At 40.3% G+C, this 17,803-nt stretch overlaps 1 non-coding gene and 1 pseudogene across 1 annotated transcript; one reads left to right on the top strand and one right to left on the bottom strand.

Moving 5' to 3' along the window:
* Nucleotides 1–11,345: 11,345 nt before the first annotated feature.
* LOC111831045 lies at nt 11,346–14,354 on the bottom strand (annotated as a pseudogene).
* Nucleotides 14,355–14,933: 579 nt separating this feature from the next.
* On the top strand, nt 14,934–15,037 carry LOC111831264. Its single transcript, XR_002834515.1, has one exon. It is a non-coding gene; the product is annotated as a small nucleolar RNA R71 (small nucleolar RNA).
* Nucleotides 15,038–17,803: the final 2,766 nt, after the last annotated feature.

Raw genomic sequence — 17,803 nt, 5'->3', positions numbered from 1 at the left:
CCATAACGTCTCCATGATGTTTTACCCGTGCATCTTATACACTTTGTCTTCAGGTAAATTTTCAACTGGTGTATACTCCATTATTGTTTGGTCTCTCACTTTGATCACCATCACGACTCTTCTTCGAACAACGTTTCAGAATTCTCCTTGCACAACTCCTTTTTCGCTTTGGAGCTTTCTTCTTAAATGTACCGTATGTGAATGCTTGTGAAGGTTAATGGTGCTCTCTCTTGTCACCACCTTATTTTCTACTTTTTCTATTTCTCTTTCTCTCCTCTCGAGATAATCTTTTGCTTCCAGATTTTCTGTCGTTAATCAAAAACACCATTAACCTCTACTTGTAAATGTGCATCAATAACGAAGACTCTATAAGATTCTTCACCATCTCAAGCAACAAATCTCTTAACCACACATCAAAACTTCAGCTTGGATATGTGTTGTATCATTATTTTTCTTGCAACTTCTGCTTGGATATGTGTTGTGTTGCAAATTTTTATTTGAATGCTCACCATTACCAACTCTTTCTATTCCCAAGACTCTAATGTTTTGCAGTTAATGTTGACAGACTGATGAGAGATCAAAACCCTTACGTATGTTTTCGGAAAGGGTCTATCATTTAATATTATATATAGCTTATATTTTAACTAGATTTTTTTATTTATATCGTTGATCAATAATTTTGCTTTACACATGAAAATCATATAATCGATAAAATTGACACGATCACGTTAGTTACTAGTTTTGGAAACTAATTTTTATTAATAAGATACCTAATTAAGATATAACACTTTGAGAAAGATAGTTTTGTATACTATTAAAGTAGACAGTATGATAGTTTTGTATCCTATTTAAGTAGATAGTATAACAAAAATTAATTAATAGCTGAGATAGAACTTGGTAAATATTTTTCTATTGTGGAGATTTCAAATATTTTAATTTTACGTAAACCAAAATGTACACAGTTGAATATTACATAATAAATTCTTAAATAATATTTAATCCGAAACAAAACATGGCCATTCTAATATCATAAACATGCACCATTAAACGAAACATGATGAAATCATATTTATTTGCTAGCTTCTTAACTTAATAAACAAAAAACAATGAATTTTCTTTAATAAAACTTCTAATAATTACAATGGTTAATTATGTTACATATATCTTTTTAGACTCGGGACTTAGGACGTATCCTAAACACCGAAGTTGTGTCTTCATCTTGATTTCTGAACTCTAAAGTAGATGAATCTCCTATGTTTATGCCAATCACCTTACATAGAGTTTCACAAACCAACTCCTATAGCTATTACTCAATCTCTTGATATTTGAAATACCGACCACATCGTCTAAGCTTTACCGCAATAGTTATCTTGTGAAGTTAATATTTTTGTTATCTCTCATTTATTTACATGGAAGAATCTGCAAAAAAAAATTCAATAAAAACACTCCAAATAGTTTAGTGATTAGAATTCAAGATAGAAACTAACCCACTTTTGGAAAAGAGTTTTGGTTGATCCTAAACTTACTAGTTTACAGCCCTCAACATCTTCAAGTGTGAGTGTTAGTTTCAAGACATGATGTTGGTTTTCTACAGATAAATCCACTTTGTCTGCAATGTTGTTCTCGTCTTCCTCGCAAGCTTGTGGACAATACCTTTCTTGCCTTTTATCACATACACAAAATATACTAGATGTACATAAAAACCTCAGTATATGAGATGAATGTTTCTTAATCAACTCCAGTATGAAGGATTCACCAATTTGCAATCCATTAGCTAAAATAAAATATTTCCATCCTTATCCGAAGTTCATTCTTCCCCTTCCATCTTGTAGAAGCCTTACCATCATCGTTCTACCATCTTTTCCCAACAAACTTATCTCTCCAGTTTTGTTCACGCCATAGGTTCTCATGAATTACAATGGTAAAACTTGGACATCATTAAAATGTAGAATACATTATAATCAAGTATCATTAATAAAACAAACTAACGATAAAAAACAAGAGTTAATTAATGAAACTTATCAATCTACTTTTGTTTTGGCCATCATCTGTTAGTTGTTGAATTATGTATCTGCTATAGTCTAGGAACTACAACTCTCCACATCTTTAATAATTTTTCCTGTCTCCAAAGCTGTACAAAACATAATTAACAAATTGAACTATTGAATGTATCAGCCATGAAAGAACACTTTCTTCAAAACAAAACAAAAAAACAAGAACGAATGTGTATTCTTTATTTCAGGATTACATATGCATGGAATCAAACTTATATATCAAAATGAAAACCATATGATATAAATAGGAAACAAAGAAAACCCATGACTAACAAATGTGGAAAAATTCGTAATATATGAATCAATAAAATTCTTTGAATATCCTTATTTTTAATTTTGATTTACAGAATCCGAATAAAATTTTGTATAGGTAGCTACCTTTAAAAAAAGCAATGTAAACCAAAATTCAAGATAAAACAAATAGAACAAATAGATAGTAAGTTTAAGTTTCGTTTCTGTTTAATTTTGGGCCCATTTTTGTATATATTTTTACAAATATATATATTGGCCATGGACCTTGGTATAAGTTTTGTTATTAAAGTGATAATAAATTGATATTATAGGTAAAATTATTTGCTACTACCAATTGGTAATAGCTCAATTGGTAAAGATCACTGGCAAAAACTTAGATGTCACCGCTTCAAGTAGCGCTTGGGACAAAACCATATAACATGCTATGGTTTCAGGCTTGAGGGGATGTATGGGTTTGGTCTAGAAACTCTTTGATTATTCTAAAACAAAATTATTTGCTACTAATAGAATCCAAACAAAATTTGGTTTAGCTAGCTTCAGTAAAAGACTACAAATATAAACCAAAACTCACGTAAAACAAATAGAATAGGTACATAATTTTGATCGTATTTATGATTAGCTATTGTATTTGTGATTTCTAAAGAGTAGAAATTTGAATAGCGAAAAACTTGCTTCTGCAAACAATGCTTGTATAGCCATTGGAGAATTAGCATACAAGGGATCAACAACATGTTGCTTATTCTCGATGTATGCTTGAAGTTTCTAGCTAAGTACAAACTTGTGAATGATAAGAGGTCAATATATATTTCAGTTTGGTCACGAAGTCCCACCAATTGTGACCGATGTTGTCTCTTCCTTTGGCTCAATTATTCAATATAGAGAGTTGACTCTTGCACCCTAATAAATCCAATTTTCTTTTTGCCATGTCTAACTATGCCTTTTAATCTTTGGTGAATAAGGGAAAAGTTTTGAATCTTCTTCCCAAGCTCAAGAACAAGAGTTCATATCATTGGAAATTGATGGAGAAGAACTCGCTGCCACTCGTTCCGCTACACGACCAAGCAATCGACCTACCAATCAGACTGCACGATCGTGTGCTCGGTTGAGCACCTCATCACGTTCTGCAAAGAAGAAAATCGAGTTTGAACAGCTTGATGGCGATGATTCTAATGATGAACACGGTGATGCGAGAGCAAGTATTGAGTTTTCAAGGGCTAGAGAACATATCTCATTGGGAAAAAGGCCTGCTTAGATCTTTTAGTTTATCATTCTGTAGTTTACTTTTATGCATTAGAGTTCTTGAAACCAAATTTTGAACTGCTTGGCTTGACTTGATTAGTTATGCTATATCTTGATTGTTTACAATACATCCATTTGGATCGATAACCTCTTATGCTACATCGCATTGGGGAATTGAACTCGAAGAGCACACAAAAAGCTTGTTTCAAAAACAAATCAATAAAAACACACCAAATAGTTTAGTGATTAGAATTCAAGATAGAAACTAACCCACTTTTGGAAAAGAGTTTTGGTTGATCCTAAATTTACTAGTTTACAGCCTTCAACATCTTCAAGTATGAGTGTTAGTTTCATGACATAATGTTGGTTTTCTACAAATGAATCCTCCTTGTCTGCAATGTTCTTCTCGTCTTCCTAGCAAGATTGTGGACAATACCTTTCTTCCCTCTTATCACATACACAAAATATAGTAGATGTAAATAAAAACCTAAGTACATGAGTTGAATGTTTCCAAATCAATTCCAATAGTCATATAGTGTCTTTGAGTGTGTTTTAGTGCGTTTTGAGTGTCTTTTAAGTCATTTCAGGTTAAGATAATAGAAGACACATGATTAAATGAAAGAGGAGAAATGATGATGCAGATCCAGTCCAAAGTCCATCAAAGATAGACTCAGATAAAGGCTTTAAAGCCTAAAAATGTGGATCTTATTGTCACGCCCCGTTTTTCTGGAATGGTTCGTGACTGTCGCGTTGCTTTTGCGGGGCCATTCCGACTGGGGCAGGTATCATGCTTCAGTGAGGAGGGCGTGCAGGACTCGAGTTGTCGAGTCCCTTCGAATAATTCAGGCGGGAACCACTCGATAGGTCCAGGTGTCCGTTGCTGATCGAGGATAAGGCTTAGAAGAAGGGATTAGGCCATCCCTGCACAAACTGGTCGTGATCTAGAAACGATCACCTGATGAGCCCAAGGTAGGGCGAAACCAGTCGAAGATGTCCGAGGGAAGAATGCTGACGCGATAATAAATCGATATTATCGAGTGCCGCACGGTCTTCAGAAATAAACCCGTGACAATTGGTATCAGAGCCATGTTACGTTGTGTGTTGTCTGCGCCCAGCGCCCGATACGAGACGGGTAGGCGGGGAGCCTTGTTCGGTGGTGTGGTGTCCATAAAGACAAAGGCGTGGTGCCGAGTCATCGAATCAAGTGGGGGTATGAGGTATCCCATAATACACAACGTACGATCAAGAAGGATTCTCCTCGTGCACGAGGGCGTGCACATTGATGGGTGGGGGAGAATGTCACGCCCCATTTTCCTGAATGGTTGGTGACTGTCGCGTTGCTTCATCGGGGCCATTCCGACTGGGGCAGGTATCGTGCTTAAGTGAGGAAGGCGTGCAGGACTCGAGTTGTCGAGTCCCTTCGAAGGAGTCAGGCGGGAACCACTCGATAGGTTCGGGTGTCCGTCGCTGATCGAGGATAAGGCTTAGAAGAAGGATTAGGCCATCCCTGCACAAACAGGTCGTGATCGGGAGCCGATCACTTGATGAGCCCAAGGGAGGGCGTAACTAGTCGAAGATGGTCAGAAGGAAAAGGCTGACTCGATAATAAATGGATATTATCAAGTATCGCACGGTCTTCGGAAATAAACTCGTGACAAGTGGTATCAGAGTTAGGTTACGTTGTGTGCTGTCTGCATCATGCGCCCGATACGAGACGGATAGGTGGGGAGCCTTGTTTGATGGCGCAATGATGGTTGAGGGCGAGGTGTCTGTAAGACAAAGGCGTGGTGCCGAGTCATCGAATCGAGTGGAGGTATGAGGTATCCCACAATACACAACGTATGATCAAGAGGATTCTTCCCGTGCACGAGGGCGTGTACATTGATGGGTGGGGGAGAATGTCACGCACCGTTTTCCTAGAGCGGTTCGTGACTGTCATGTTGCTTCTTTGGGGCCAATCCGACTGGGGAAGGTATCGTGCTTAAGTGAGGAGGCCGTGTAGGACTCGAGTTGAGTCCCTTCGAATGAGTCAGGCAGGAACCACACGATAGGTTCGGGTGTCCTTCGCTGATCGAGGATAAGGCTTAGAAGAAGGGATTAGGCCATCCCTGCACAAACTGGTCGTGATCTGGAGCTGATCACCTAATGATTCCAAGGCAGTGTGAAATCAGTGGAAGATAGTCAGAGGGAAGAAGGCTGGCTCGATAATAAATAGATATTATCGAGTGCCACTTGGTCTTTGGAAATAAACCCGTGACAAGTGGTATCAGAACCAGGTTACGTTGTGTGTTGTCTGCGCACAGCGCTCGATACGAGACGGGTAGGCGAGGAGCCTTGTTCGGTGGCGCAATGATGGTCGAGGGTGAGGTGTTCGTAAAGACAAACGCGTGGTGCCGAGTCATCGAATCGAGTAGGGGGTATGAGGTTTCCCACAATACACAATGTACGATCAAGATGATTCTCCCCGTGCACGAGGCCTTGCACATTGATGGGTGGGGGAGAAAGTCACGCCTTGTTTTCCTGGAACGGTTCGTGACTGTCACGTTGCCTCTACGGGGCCATTTCGACTGGGGCAGGTATCGTGCTTCAGTGATGAGGGTGGAGGACTCGAGTTGTCGAGTCCCTTCGAAGGAGTCAGGTGGGAACCTAATACTAGAATTTTCTTTCAATTACCCTAGAGTACTATCATGTCATTGCAGTACAATAGGTATCAAGCCAATCAGGTGTGATGCTAGCAATCAAGATATATCAGAAATGATTAAGTCAAGGAAGTATAAATGATTTTTGGTTTTCAGTGATCCTAAGCGAACATGTTAAACATGCGATAAATGTAAGACTGTATAACATAGACTACCATGCATAAACTAAAACGTAACGATTATTGATACTGGCAAGAAAACAAAGCAGAACAAGTAAATAACAAAAGAATTAAACAGAAAGCACATATGGATAGAAGATCCCGAGGATGAGGTTATTGATGTAGGTGGAGTATGCTAATCTACTTCGAGTGTTTATCTAACTACAAACATTATAATCCCTAGACAATGAACTTCTAATACTAGTCAATCCAATCTCTTGGCAGAAACTATCAAGTTTACAACACTTCCTAATCTCAATTCTCATTGATGAAACATGTAGTACACAGACATAAAGAAACAGCTCATTAATGTCAATAAACATCTTAGACAACCAATCTCTTGGGCTAAGCATGTAAATCTCTAGCACTATTTGGTTCAGACATTTCATCATATACCTTTCGGGTATGAAATGTCTATGACCCAGTTCCAATTGATCAGAGAAGAACTAGCTAATAAAACTCTAGTCCAGAAGGGAAACAAAACGAATCTAACATAAACACTCTAGCAAACTAACATCCTCCACCTAATCTATCCCATCCTCAAGAACCCTAACACTACTCAGACGCAGAAATCATGTTAAACATCATGAAACACGAATCGTTCAAAACATGCATAATAATAAGGATGATAGGAAGAGTAAGAACAATGATTTAAGAACTAGTTGCAAAATCTCAATAACTCAAAAGAAATATGAATTTTAATTTTCTGGATTGTTTGGTGGCTAACAACAAAAACCTAATAAAAACTCCATCCCTTGGGCAAACCAAATGAGACCTACTTATAACAATGTTTGGGAAAACCTTTAAACATAAAACGACAACGTAAAAGCGGTTTAAAAGTTGTAATGGCCCTGTCGGTCGAGTGAGCGTGTCGAGTAAAAGTTAATTTCTTCTCTGCATCATTTCATACTCGACCGTGTATCTCGAGTGAGCGTGTCGAGTGATCTGTGAAATCATCAGCTACTTCTTTGCTTTGCTCGATCATGTCACTCAAGTGTGTGCATCGAGTGACAGGTGGTTCTGCTTCGCGTCCCTTATGCTGCTCACTCGATAGTATGCGTCTGCTGCTCACACGATCGTCGATGTATTTGCAATGTATCTCTGCTGCCTACTCGATCATCCTATTCGATCGTGTCCATCGAGTGAAGTATGTTCCTGCAATGCATCCTTGCTTGTCACTCGATCGTCCCACTCGATCGTATGCATGTCGAGTAACGCTTGATCCTATGCTTCGCTCTACATGTCTCCTAACTACCTGAAACACTCCAAATATGCATAATGTATGCAAGACATGCATGATATGCATAAAACCTACCTAAGTATGTAAAACATGCAGAAAGTGATCAATATGATGCGAATCAACAAGTGAATGATGATGAAAAGATGATGAATGCATTCTCAAAAAGTGATGAAATACAGACTTATCAACTCCTCCAAACTTAGTCTTTGCTTGCCCTCAAGCAAAGCAAAAAGAAACAAAGTGGAAGAGAGGTTTGAAAATGGGGTATCAGATTCTGTAACTTGCAAGATAGAGCAGTTAAAATCAATGTCCTGGTTGCTAAGTCTTTGATGCATGCTGAGAGAATTTTACTTAAAGACTTTAGACAAACTCATCAAATCCGAAACTGATTCTATCCCTTGATCTACACATGCATTCAAATCATTCATTCCTTTTAGCATTCATTATTAAAGTATATGAATCTGGTTGTGCAAGGCTTAACAAACTCACTTGGCTAGACAGAAAAAGGTTTTGAGAATCAAGAGGGTTTAAACAATTTCAGGACAAGGATCTCTCAATGAATGGATTGAGCTTTAGGAAGAATGTTAAAGGTAAGGACCAACAATGCATACAAGAATAAAACCTTAACCACCCAATGGTTCCTAAGTGCTTACTCCTAATCATCTAAACCCGAATGATCCTTATGTCTACCCTTCAACATCAATCCCATTTTTTTCTTTTTGCCTTAGGAGAAGTTTCTTATTAATACTAGTGGATAGGGGGTTGCTTCTTTACTATGGTTCTGTTTTCCTCTTACGTTATAAGACATCAAAACTTTTTCTCTTTCTTTACATCCCAGAACCATTCTCTGTATATCATGCTATCCCCACAAAAATCAATCACTAGAGTATAAACTTCTAGAAAAACATTCTCCTCCTAAGGACACAACTTTTTCTATTTCTCTTCTTTCTTTCCACAATCATTCCAATCCCAACCCAAGTAAGAACCCAGACCTAGTCCTATCTGATTCGAAAGTGAAAATCAGAACTACTCAAAATTTTAATCCTGTCGGCTCATACCTAACACGTTCTCCCCAAGCATAATCCGGTAAAAGACCTACCACTCAAAAATTATCAATTGGCTTGAAAGAAAAGGATAGGCTGTGGGTATGGCAAACTGATCAAAAGAAAGATCAGCTACTTGGATCAACAAGAGTGGTGAAAGGAGGACGATGATCCAAATATGTATATGGTGACCATGAGTATGCAAGCAAAACACAACCAGATATTTGCAAGTCAAGATTAAGTTCTTATAAGGTAAGGAATGAGATCATATCACAACATGTTTCAACCAAGTTCAAGAATGCTCTTCATGAATTCCAAGTTTGTTTCAGACTTACTTCAAGTTCAATCATCATGCATCAAAAAGCTAACAACCAGGGCATTGATCTCAACTAGTGAATCATAGCAAATCAACAAGGTGTAAATCATCATCGCCCCCTATGCTAATGCAACAGTCCTACATGAAACAGTCTAGACTCAATCCTAATATGCAGATGCAAGCTACATGATCACTCTGTTTTAAAGATTTTTTTCTGAAAATTTTTCAAATTTTTAGGGGTTTTCAATGCACATATATGAATGCAAATTATATGCTAAAAATTCAAAATAAGAAAAAAGAACACAACATCAGATGCCATCCCAAACCCGCCCCTAAACTTAAATTACACAGTCCCTTGTGTAATAAAAATTTGAGAGTTGGTTTGAGAATCAAACAAACAAAAATATGAAAAATGCAATGGTATATACAGATGAAGGTTTGGAGTGGTATCTTACTGAAAATAGCAGTCTAGGTATTGAGTCATGGACTCGCTTGTATAAGCACCTGGTGCAGGCTGCACAGGAGGAGCCTCTGTAGGATGCTCAACGTTCTGCTCGACCGGATCCGCAGTTAGGTCTTGAAAATGATATGCACCTGGATCAACAGTCAGGTCCTCAATGTGATCCTCGACTTGATCCATGGTTAGATCCTCAACATGATGCTCGTCTGGCAAGTGTGATGAACTAGCTCTTACCTTCCGTCTCGCTGCCTTCTTCTTTTTCCTTTTCTCCTTCTTCTTGCTAGCCCTAAGCTCAGAGGAGGACTGTCTCAGAGGAGAAGAAAAAACATTCTGCTCTCTAGACACATAGGCGGAATGACGTGATGGAGAAGGAGTTCTGTAGCGTGCTGGGACATCACTCGTGGAAAAACGTATATGAACATGTCTGACGTCCTGACTAACATAAAACCAAAAACAAAAATCAAAATAAAAAGAAATCCTAAGCAGTATTTACAGGGATACCTTTGGGACTTCCTCCCAAGTAAGCTTGTTTAAAGTCACTAAGCTTGACTGTTTATGCCTTTTAGGCTTTGGGAGGCTCAGAGAGAGGTATGGAGGACCCCTCTGGTGTTTCTTGATCAGCTAGGTAACGCTTGACACGTTGACCGTTCACAGTGAACTCGCTGCCATCCTTGTTCAGGAGAATGATCGCACCGAATGGCAAAACATCCTTGATTTCAAATGGTCTTGGTCATCTAGACTTGAGCTTTCCAAGGAACAGCTTAAGTCTTGAATTGAACAGCAAGACGTGATCTCCAGCCTTAAGCTCCTTAACAACAATCCTCTTGTCATGGAAATCTTTGGTTCTCTCCTTGTAGATTTTTGAACTTTCAAAAGCATCAAGTCTGATTTCCTCAAGTTCATGGATGTCAAGAAATTTCTTTGCCTAGGCTGCATCAATGTCCAAGTTAAGAAGCTTGATAGCCCAAAGCGCCTTATAGTCAATCTCCACAGGGAGATGACATGCTCTACCATACACCATTTAAAAAGGCGTCCTTCCTATTGGTATCTTGAAAGCTGTCCTATACACCCATAGAGTGTCATCCAACTTGGTAGACCAATCTTTCTTCGAAGCCCCAACAACTCTTGACAAGATACCTTTTATTTGCTTGTTAGAGACCTCAACTTGTCCACAGGTCTAGGGATGGTAGGCTGTAGACACCTTATGCTTTAAACCATATTTCTTCAACATGCTTTCAGAAACCTTGTTGATAAAATGTGTACCACCATCACTGAACACTGCTCTCGGTACTCCATATCTGAGAAAGATGATGCTTTTGAACAGTTTCAGAACAACCTTGTGATCATTGGTGGGACTTGCAATGGTTTCAACCCATTTTGAGACATAATCAACTGCAACCAGAATGTAGACATTGCCGTTTGATGGAGGGTTGGACGGTCCCATGAAATCAATTCCCCAAACATCAAAAATTTCTACTTCCAAAATCGGGTTCTGAGGCATGTCATTCCTTCTGTTGATGTTACCCATCCTCTGCCAAGCGTCACACTTGGTGATGTAACTGTTTGTATCCTTGAACAACTTTGGCCACCAAAGGCCTGCTTGTAGAACCTTCTTAACTGTCTTGAATGTAGCGAAGTGTCCTCCATATGCGGATCCGTGACAGTACTCAAGCACCCCCTGCACTTCCCCTTCTGCTATGCATCTCCTAAACAGCCCATCTGAACCCCTATTGTACAAGTAAGGTTCATCCCAGAAGTAGTGGCTGACATCTCTGAAAAACTTCTTTTTCCTATAAGGATCCATGTCTGCAGGAATCTCTCCACAGACATTGTAGTTCACCACATCCGCATACCAGGCATACTCTCTGAATTGACTGCTAGACATTAAAGCTCCTTCATAGCCATTCCAGTTTGGTGCATCTTCTTGCATATCTCGACGACCATAAGATGTTCTTCAGGCATAGAGTCATCGATAGGGATTGGATCTTCTATTCTCATTCTGGACAGGTGATCAGCAACCCCGTTCTCTATCCCCTTCTTGTCAACAATCTCCATACCAAACTCCTGGAGTAGAAGTATCCATCTCAGCAGTCTCGGTTTGGTATCTTTCTTGGAGTATATATGCCTAAGCGCAGCATGGTTTGTGTAGACTACCACTTTTGATCCCACTAAGTAACTTCCTAATTTCTCAAATGCAAAGACTACAGCCAAGAGCTCTTTCTCTGTTGTTGCATACCTCCCTTGTGTCTCATCAAGGGTTATGCTCGCATAGTAGATGACATGCAGTTTCTTCTCAATTCGTTGCCCCAACACAGCCCCTACTGCATAATCTGAGGCATCACACATTATCTCAAAAGGATGATCCCAGTCTGGAGCTTGGACTATTGGTGCTGAGACCAACGCTTCCTTGATCTTGTTGAAAGCTTCCAGACAGCTTTCATCAACTACAAACTCGACCTCCTTGCACAGCAGTCTAGTAAGGGGTCTTGCAATTTTCGAGAAGTCCTTGATGAATCTTCTGTAAAACCCAGCATGCCCAAGGAAACTCCTTATATCCTTGACTGAATTGGGAGGCTGCTACTGTACCATGACCTCAATCTTTGCCTTATCAACCTCAATCCCATTCTCTGATACCTTGTGTCCCAAAACTATTCCTTCGTTCACCATGAAGTGGCACTTCTCCCAGTTGAGCACTAGGCTTGTCTCCTCACATCTTGCCAATACCCTGTAGAGATTCAACAAACATGAGGAGAAGGAAGAGCCATACACGGAAAAATCATCCATGAATACCTCCACCATCTCCTCTATCAAATCCGAGAATATAGAGGTCATACACCTCTGAAATGTTGCAGGTGCATTACACAAATCAAAAGACATGCGTCTGTAGGCAAATGTGCCATAGGGACAAGTGAAAGTAGTCTTTTCCTGATCATTTGGGTGGAGAGGGATTTGGAAAAATCCGCTATACCCATCAAGGAAACAGTAGTAGGGATGATTGGCTAATCGTTCTAACATTTGATCAATGAAAGGAAGAGGAAAATGATCTTTCCTAGATGCAGCATTCAGTTTTCTGTAATCAATGCACATCCTATGGCCAGTGATAGTCCTAGTGGGGATCAATTCATCTTTTTCATTTTTCATCACTGTAATTCCCTCTTTCTTAAGAATTTCTTTTTTCACAACTTCCTTAAGGTTATGATTCAATCTCCTTTGAGGTTCAATACTAGAGTATGATTCATTTTCCAGATTAATCCTATGCATGCGGAGACTAGGTGAGATCCCCTTGATATCATCTAAGGAATAACCTATGGTCCTTCTATATTTTCTAAGCTCAGTGACTAGCAACTCTAATTCCTCATTACTCAAGCTAGCATTCACAATGACAAGATAAGTAGAGTTGGATCCAAGGAATACATACTTCAGTCCTGAGGGTAGCGGTTTGAGCTCAACCTTGGGAGCTTTTAACTCTGACCAGTCATCATCAGCCGCATTGACAGGGTCAACAGTAGGGTGAGTGATCGGGTTGCCACGGACTTCCTCCTCTACTGCGCAAACCTCCTTGACAGACTCATCCAATTCCTCAAAACGTTCTGAATCATCAGTTGCCTTGTAGGTATCCAGTAACGTTTCGTAGACCTTTGTCTCAGCATGAAGAAATCCATCTGATCCATTCTTTATTAAGGCCGTCTTGAGATGATCCTCCTCAGCAAGTTCTTCTAAAAGTTCATCAGCTAGCTGATCCATCTCCTCTATCCAGAACACCTTGCCATTGATTGTTGGTTTCTTCATGAACTCCTTGATGTCAAAAGTCATCTTGAAGTCTTCTCCCAAGCATATATCAGTTTTGCCTTTCTTAACATCAATGATGGCTCCTGCAGTGGTTAGGAATGGCCTTCCGAGAATCAAGGGATCCTTAGGCTCTTCATCCATTTCCAAGACAACAAAATCTGTAGGAACTTCAACAACACCAATCCTTATTGATAAGTCTTCCAAGAGTCCATGCGGGAGCCTCACTGATCTGTCAGCTAGAATGAGAGATATGTTGCATGCCTTGTATCTTGTGAATCCTAAACGCTTAGCCACAAATAACGACATCATGCTCACTGAAGCTCCAAGATCACATAGACATCTGCTGAAAGATAGGGGGTCTAGTGAGCAGGGTAGAGTGAAGGGTCTAGGATCCTTAAGCTTCAAGGAAGTGATCTTCTTCTGGATAATGGCACTGCATTCATGACTCAATATCACCATGCCCTGGACTTCTTTTGTTCTCTCCATAACCAAATCTTTGAGGAACTTCTGATAAGGAGGGACAAGTGCGAATGCATCCAGCAATGGCATTCTCAACTCAATCTCTCTCACTTGCTTTTCAAATAAAGCCTTATACTTCTCAGCTTGCTGCTTTTTGAATCGTCCTGGAAATGGTAGAGGTGGTTTGTATGGTGGGGGAACGTATCTCGCAGGATTATCCTTGGATGCTGCAGGTGTTTCAGCATGTTTCTCAGCAGGTTGAACAGCTTCTTCAGGTACGACTTCTGATTCTTCCAAAGGAACAACCGGATCTTCATTCTGACATACATCCTCCCCTTCCAAGTCTTCACTGTCCTCAGTGACTACAACAGGTCCTTGTCTAGGAGGCAAGTTTTTACCGCTCCTCAGCGTGATGGCATGAGCAAACTCCTTAGGATTCTGAACAGCTTTTCCTGGGAGTTGGCCAGGCTTTGGGGCAGAAGTAGAAGCAGTTTTGCCCTCCATATACTTGATCTTGGTATTCAAAGTCTCAATCTTCATGTTCAGATCATTGTATGAGCAGTCCAATCTCTGAGTCAGCTCAGCAAACTTCTTAGCATTGTCCATGGAGCCACTTGCTTGTCCCTGTAGGAGTTGCTGAAGCATGTTTTTCATGTCATGGTCTGGTGCCTGAGGAGGTTGTAACCTTGCTGAAATTGTTGTTTGGGCACATAACCTTGTTTTTAGGGCACAAATGGTTTGTTCTGCCTCTGTTGCTGCTGTTGTGGAGGTGGATAAACCTGATCCTGGGGGTTTGCAACATTGGTGCTCCGATAGGACAGATTGGGATTCTGCTTATAAGGATTGTATCCCTTATTGTATCCAACTTGGTTCTGGACATAACTTATCTCCTCAGGTTGTTCTCCCTCCCCATTCAGAATCTGGAAAGAGTCGTCTTCAGAGACGAAATGGATGTTCCTCTGCTGGTTCATCAATAGCTTGTCCAACTTGTCATTCACAGCTTTCATCTCTTTCTTGTACTTCTCATCAAGATATGTGCTTGCCCTGATGGTTCTATCATAATCTTCATTGTAGTTGCCATCAGATTGGGATAGGTTCTCAACAAGCTCCCAACCTTCGTCGACGTCCTTGTTAAGAAAGTTGCCATTGTTGGCAGTATCAAGCAACATCCGGATCTTCGAGAGAACACCCCGGTAAAGAGTACTGAGGAGAGACACCTTGGTGAAGCCATGGTGGGGGCACTGGGACTGATAACTTTTGAAGCGTTCCCAGGCTTCACAAAGTGTTTCTCCATTCTTCTGAGTGAACCCAGAGATCTCATTGCGCAGACGTGCAGTTCTAGAGTTGGAGAAAAACTTGGCAAGAAACGACTGTTTGCATTGATCCCAGGAAGTGATAGATCCTGGAGGAAGAGTTTTCTCCCATTGATGAGCTTTGTCACCCAAAGAGAATTGAAAGAGACGTAGCTTGAAACCGTTCTAACTGACCCCATTGATCTTGGTGAGACTTCAGAGACGATCAAACTCATCGAGGTGATCCAGGGGGTCTTCCATAGGCAGACCATGAAATTTATTCTGCTGGACCATGGAGATCAGACCACTCTTGATATCAAAGTTGTTGTTCTGCACGGCTGGAGGCACTATATCCTGACGATGGGTATGGTTGCGTGGGGCATCACCAGCTGCCATGATGCAGGTACCAAGCGATCAATATGGTCGGAGGGCTGGAACAAGTTCTCTGTGCCTTGCGACCGTGTGTGCATACAACTCAAATCAGCTTAACTCGTGAGACTGTTGTGTCAGTCGAGTAGGAGCAGTTGAGCAAGAGTTGTACCTGAATCAATAGACAAATAGAAGGAGCAGAGTGAGTAACTGTAGTGAATGTTGAGTAAAAACTTGATCTTAGCAAGTCTGAAATCTCAAATGTAACAAACAAACACACAAATGGCAGCGGCGCCAAATTGATACTAGGATTTTACTATCAATTAGCCTAGAGTACTATCATGTCTTTGCAATACAATAGGTATCAAGCCAATCAGGTCTGATGCTAGCAATCAAGATATATCAGAAATGATTAAGTCAAGCAAGGATAAATGATTTTTGGTTTTCAGTGATCATAAGCGAACATGTTAAACATGCGATAAATGTAAGGCTGTAAAACATAGACTACCATGCATAAACTAAAACGTAACGATTATTGATACTAGCAAGAAAACAAAGCAGAACAAGTAAATAACAAGAGAATTAAACAGAAAGCACAAATGGATAGAAGATCCCGAGGATGAGGTTATTGATGTAGGTGGAGTATGCTAATCTACTTCGAGTGTTTATCAAACTGCAAACATTATAATCCCTAGACAATGAACTTCTAATACTAGTCAATCCAATCTCTTGGCAGAAACTATCAAGTTTACAACACTTCCTAATCTCAATTCTCATTGATGAAACATGCAGTAAACAGGCATAAAGAAACAGCTCATTAATGTCAACAAAACGAATCTAACATAAACACTCTAGCAAACTAACATCCTCCACCTAATCTATCCCATCCTCAAGAACCCTAACACTACTCAGACGCAGAAATCATGTTAAACATCATGAAACACGAATCGTTCAAAACATGCATAATAATAAGGATGATAGGAAGAGTAACAACAATGATTTAAGAACTAGTTGCAAAATCTCAATAACTCAAAAGAAATATGAATTACAATTTTCTGGATTGTTTGGTGGCTAACAACAAAAACCTAATAAAAACTCGATCCCTTGGGCAAACCAAATGAGACCTATTTATAACAATGTTTGGAAAAACCTTCAAACATAAAACGACAACGTAAAAGCGGTTTAAAAGTTGTAATGGCCCTGTCGGTCGAGTGAGCGTGTCGAGTAACACTTAATTTCTTCTCTGCATCATTTCATACTCGACCGTGTATCTCGAGTGAACGGGTCGAGTGATCTGTGAAATCATCAACTACTTCTTTGCTTTGCTCGATCATGTCACTCGAGTGTGTCAATCGAGTGACAGGTGGTTTTGCTTCGCGTCCCTTCTGCTGCTCACTCGATTGTATGCGTCTACTGATCACTCATTCATCGATGTATTTGCAATGTATCTCTACTGCCTACTCGATCATCCTATTCACTTGATCGTCGCACTCGATCGTATGCATGTCGAGTAACGCTTGTTCCTCTGCTTTGCTCTGCATGTCTCCTAAGTACATGAAACACTCCAAATATGCAGAATGTATGCAAGACATGCATGATATGCATAAAACCTACCTAAGTATCTAAAACATGCAGAAACTAATCAATATGATGCGAATCAATAAGTGAATGATGCTGAAAAGATGATGAATGCATGATCAAAAAGTGATGAAATACAGACTTATCAGAACCACTCGATAGGTTTGGGTGTCCGTCGCTGATCGAGGATAAGGCTTAAAGAAGCGATTAGGCACAAACTGGTCGTGATTTGGAGCCGATCACCTAATGAGCCCAAGGCAGGGCGAAACCAGTCGAAGATGGTCCTAGGGAAGAAGGCTGACACGATAATAGATGAATATTATCGAGTGTCGCACGGTCTTCAGAAATAACCCCGTGAGAAGTCGTATAAGAGCCAGGTTACGTTGTGTGCTGTCTGCGCCCAGCGCCCGATACGAGACAGGTAGTCGGGGAGCCTTGTTCGGTGGCGCAATAGTGGTCGAGGGCAAGGAGTCCGTATAGACAAAGGAGTGGTGCCGAGTCATCGAATCTAGTGGGGTATGAGGTATCCCACAATACACAACGTACGATAAAGAGGATTCTTGTAGCATCTGTGTCCGGGTATTCTAGTGGAGCTTGTGATCGAGGATTGATATCAATGCTCGAAGGATTATCGAAGAAAAAACTATGAATCGAAGGTTTATCAATAGATATCGATATTCATCGATGGAATTTAAGTATTTCTGAGAAAGTCTAAGATTACCGAGAGAATTGACTATTGTCCGTATTTTTTAGAGTAAACTGACGGTTACATGGTCCGAGCTTGATTTTCGGACAAGTGTGGTCGGAAGCCGACAGGTCTGGTCGAGAGTCCGACAGTGTTGGTAGAGAGTCCTA

Source organism: Capsella rubella, unplaced genomic scaffold, assembly GCF_000375325.1.
Source record: "Capsella rubella cultivar Monte Gargano unplaced genomic scaffold, Caprub1_0 scaffold_4, whole genome shotgun sequence".
Taxonomy (NCBI): Eukaryota; Viridiplantae; Streptophyta; class Magnoliopsida; order Brassicales; family Brassicaceae; genus Capsella; species Capsella rubella.
Note: the sequence above shows the minus strand (reverse complement) of the source record. Positions and strands in the feature narration are given on the sequence as shown.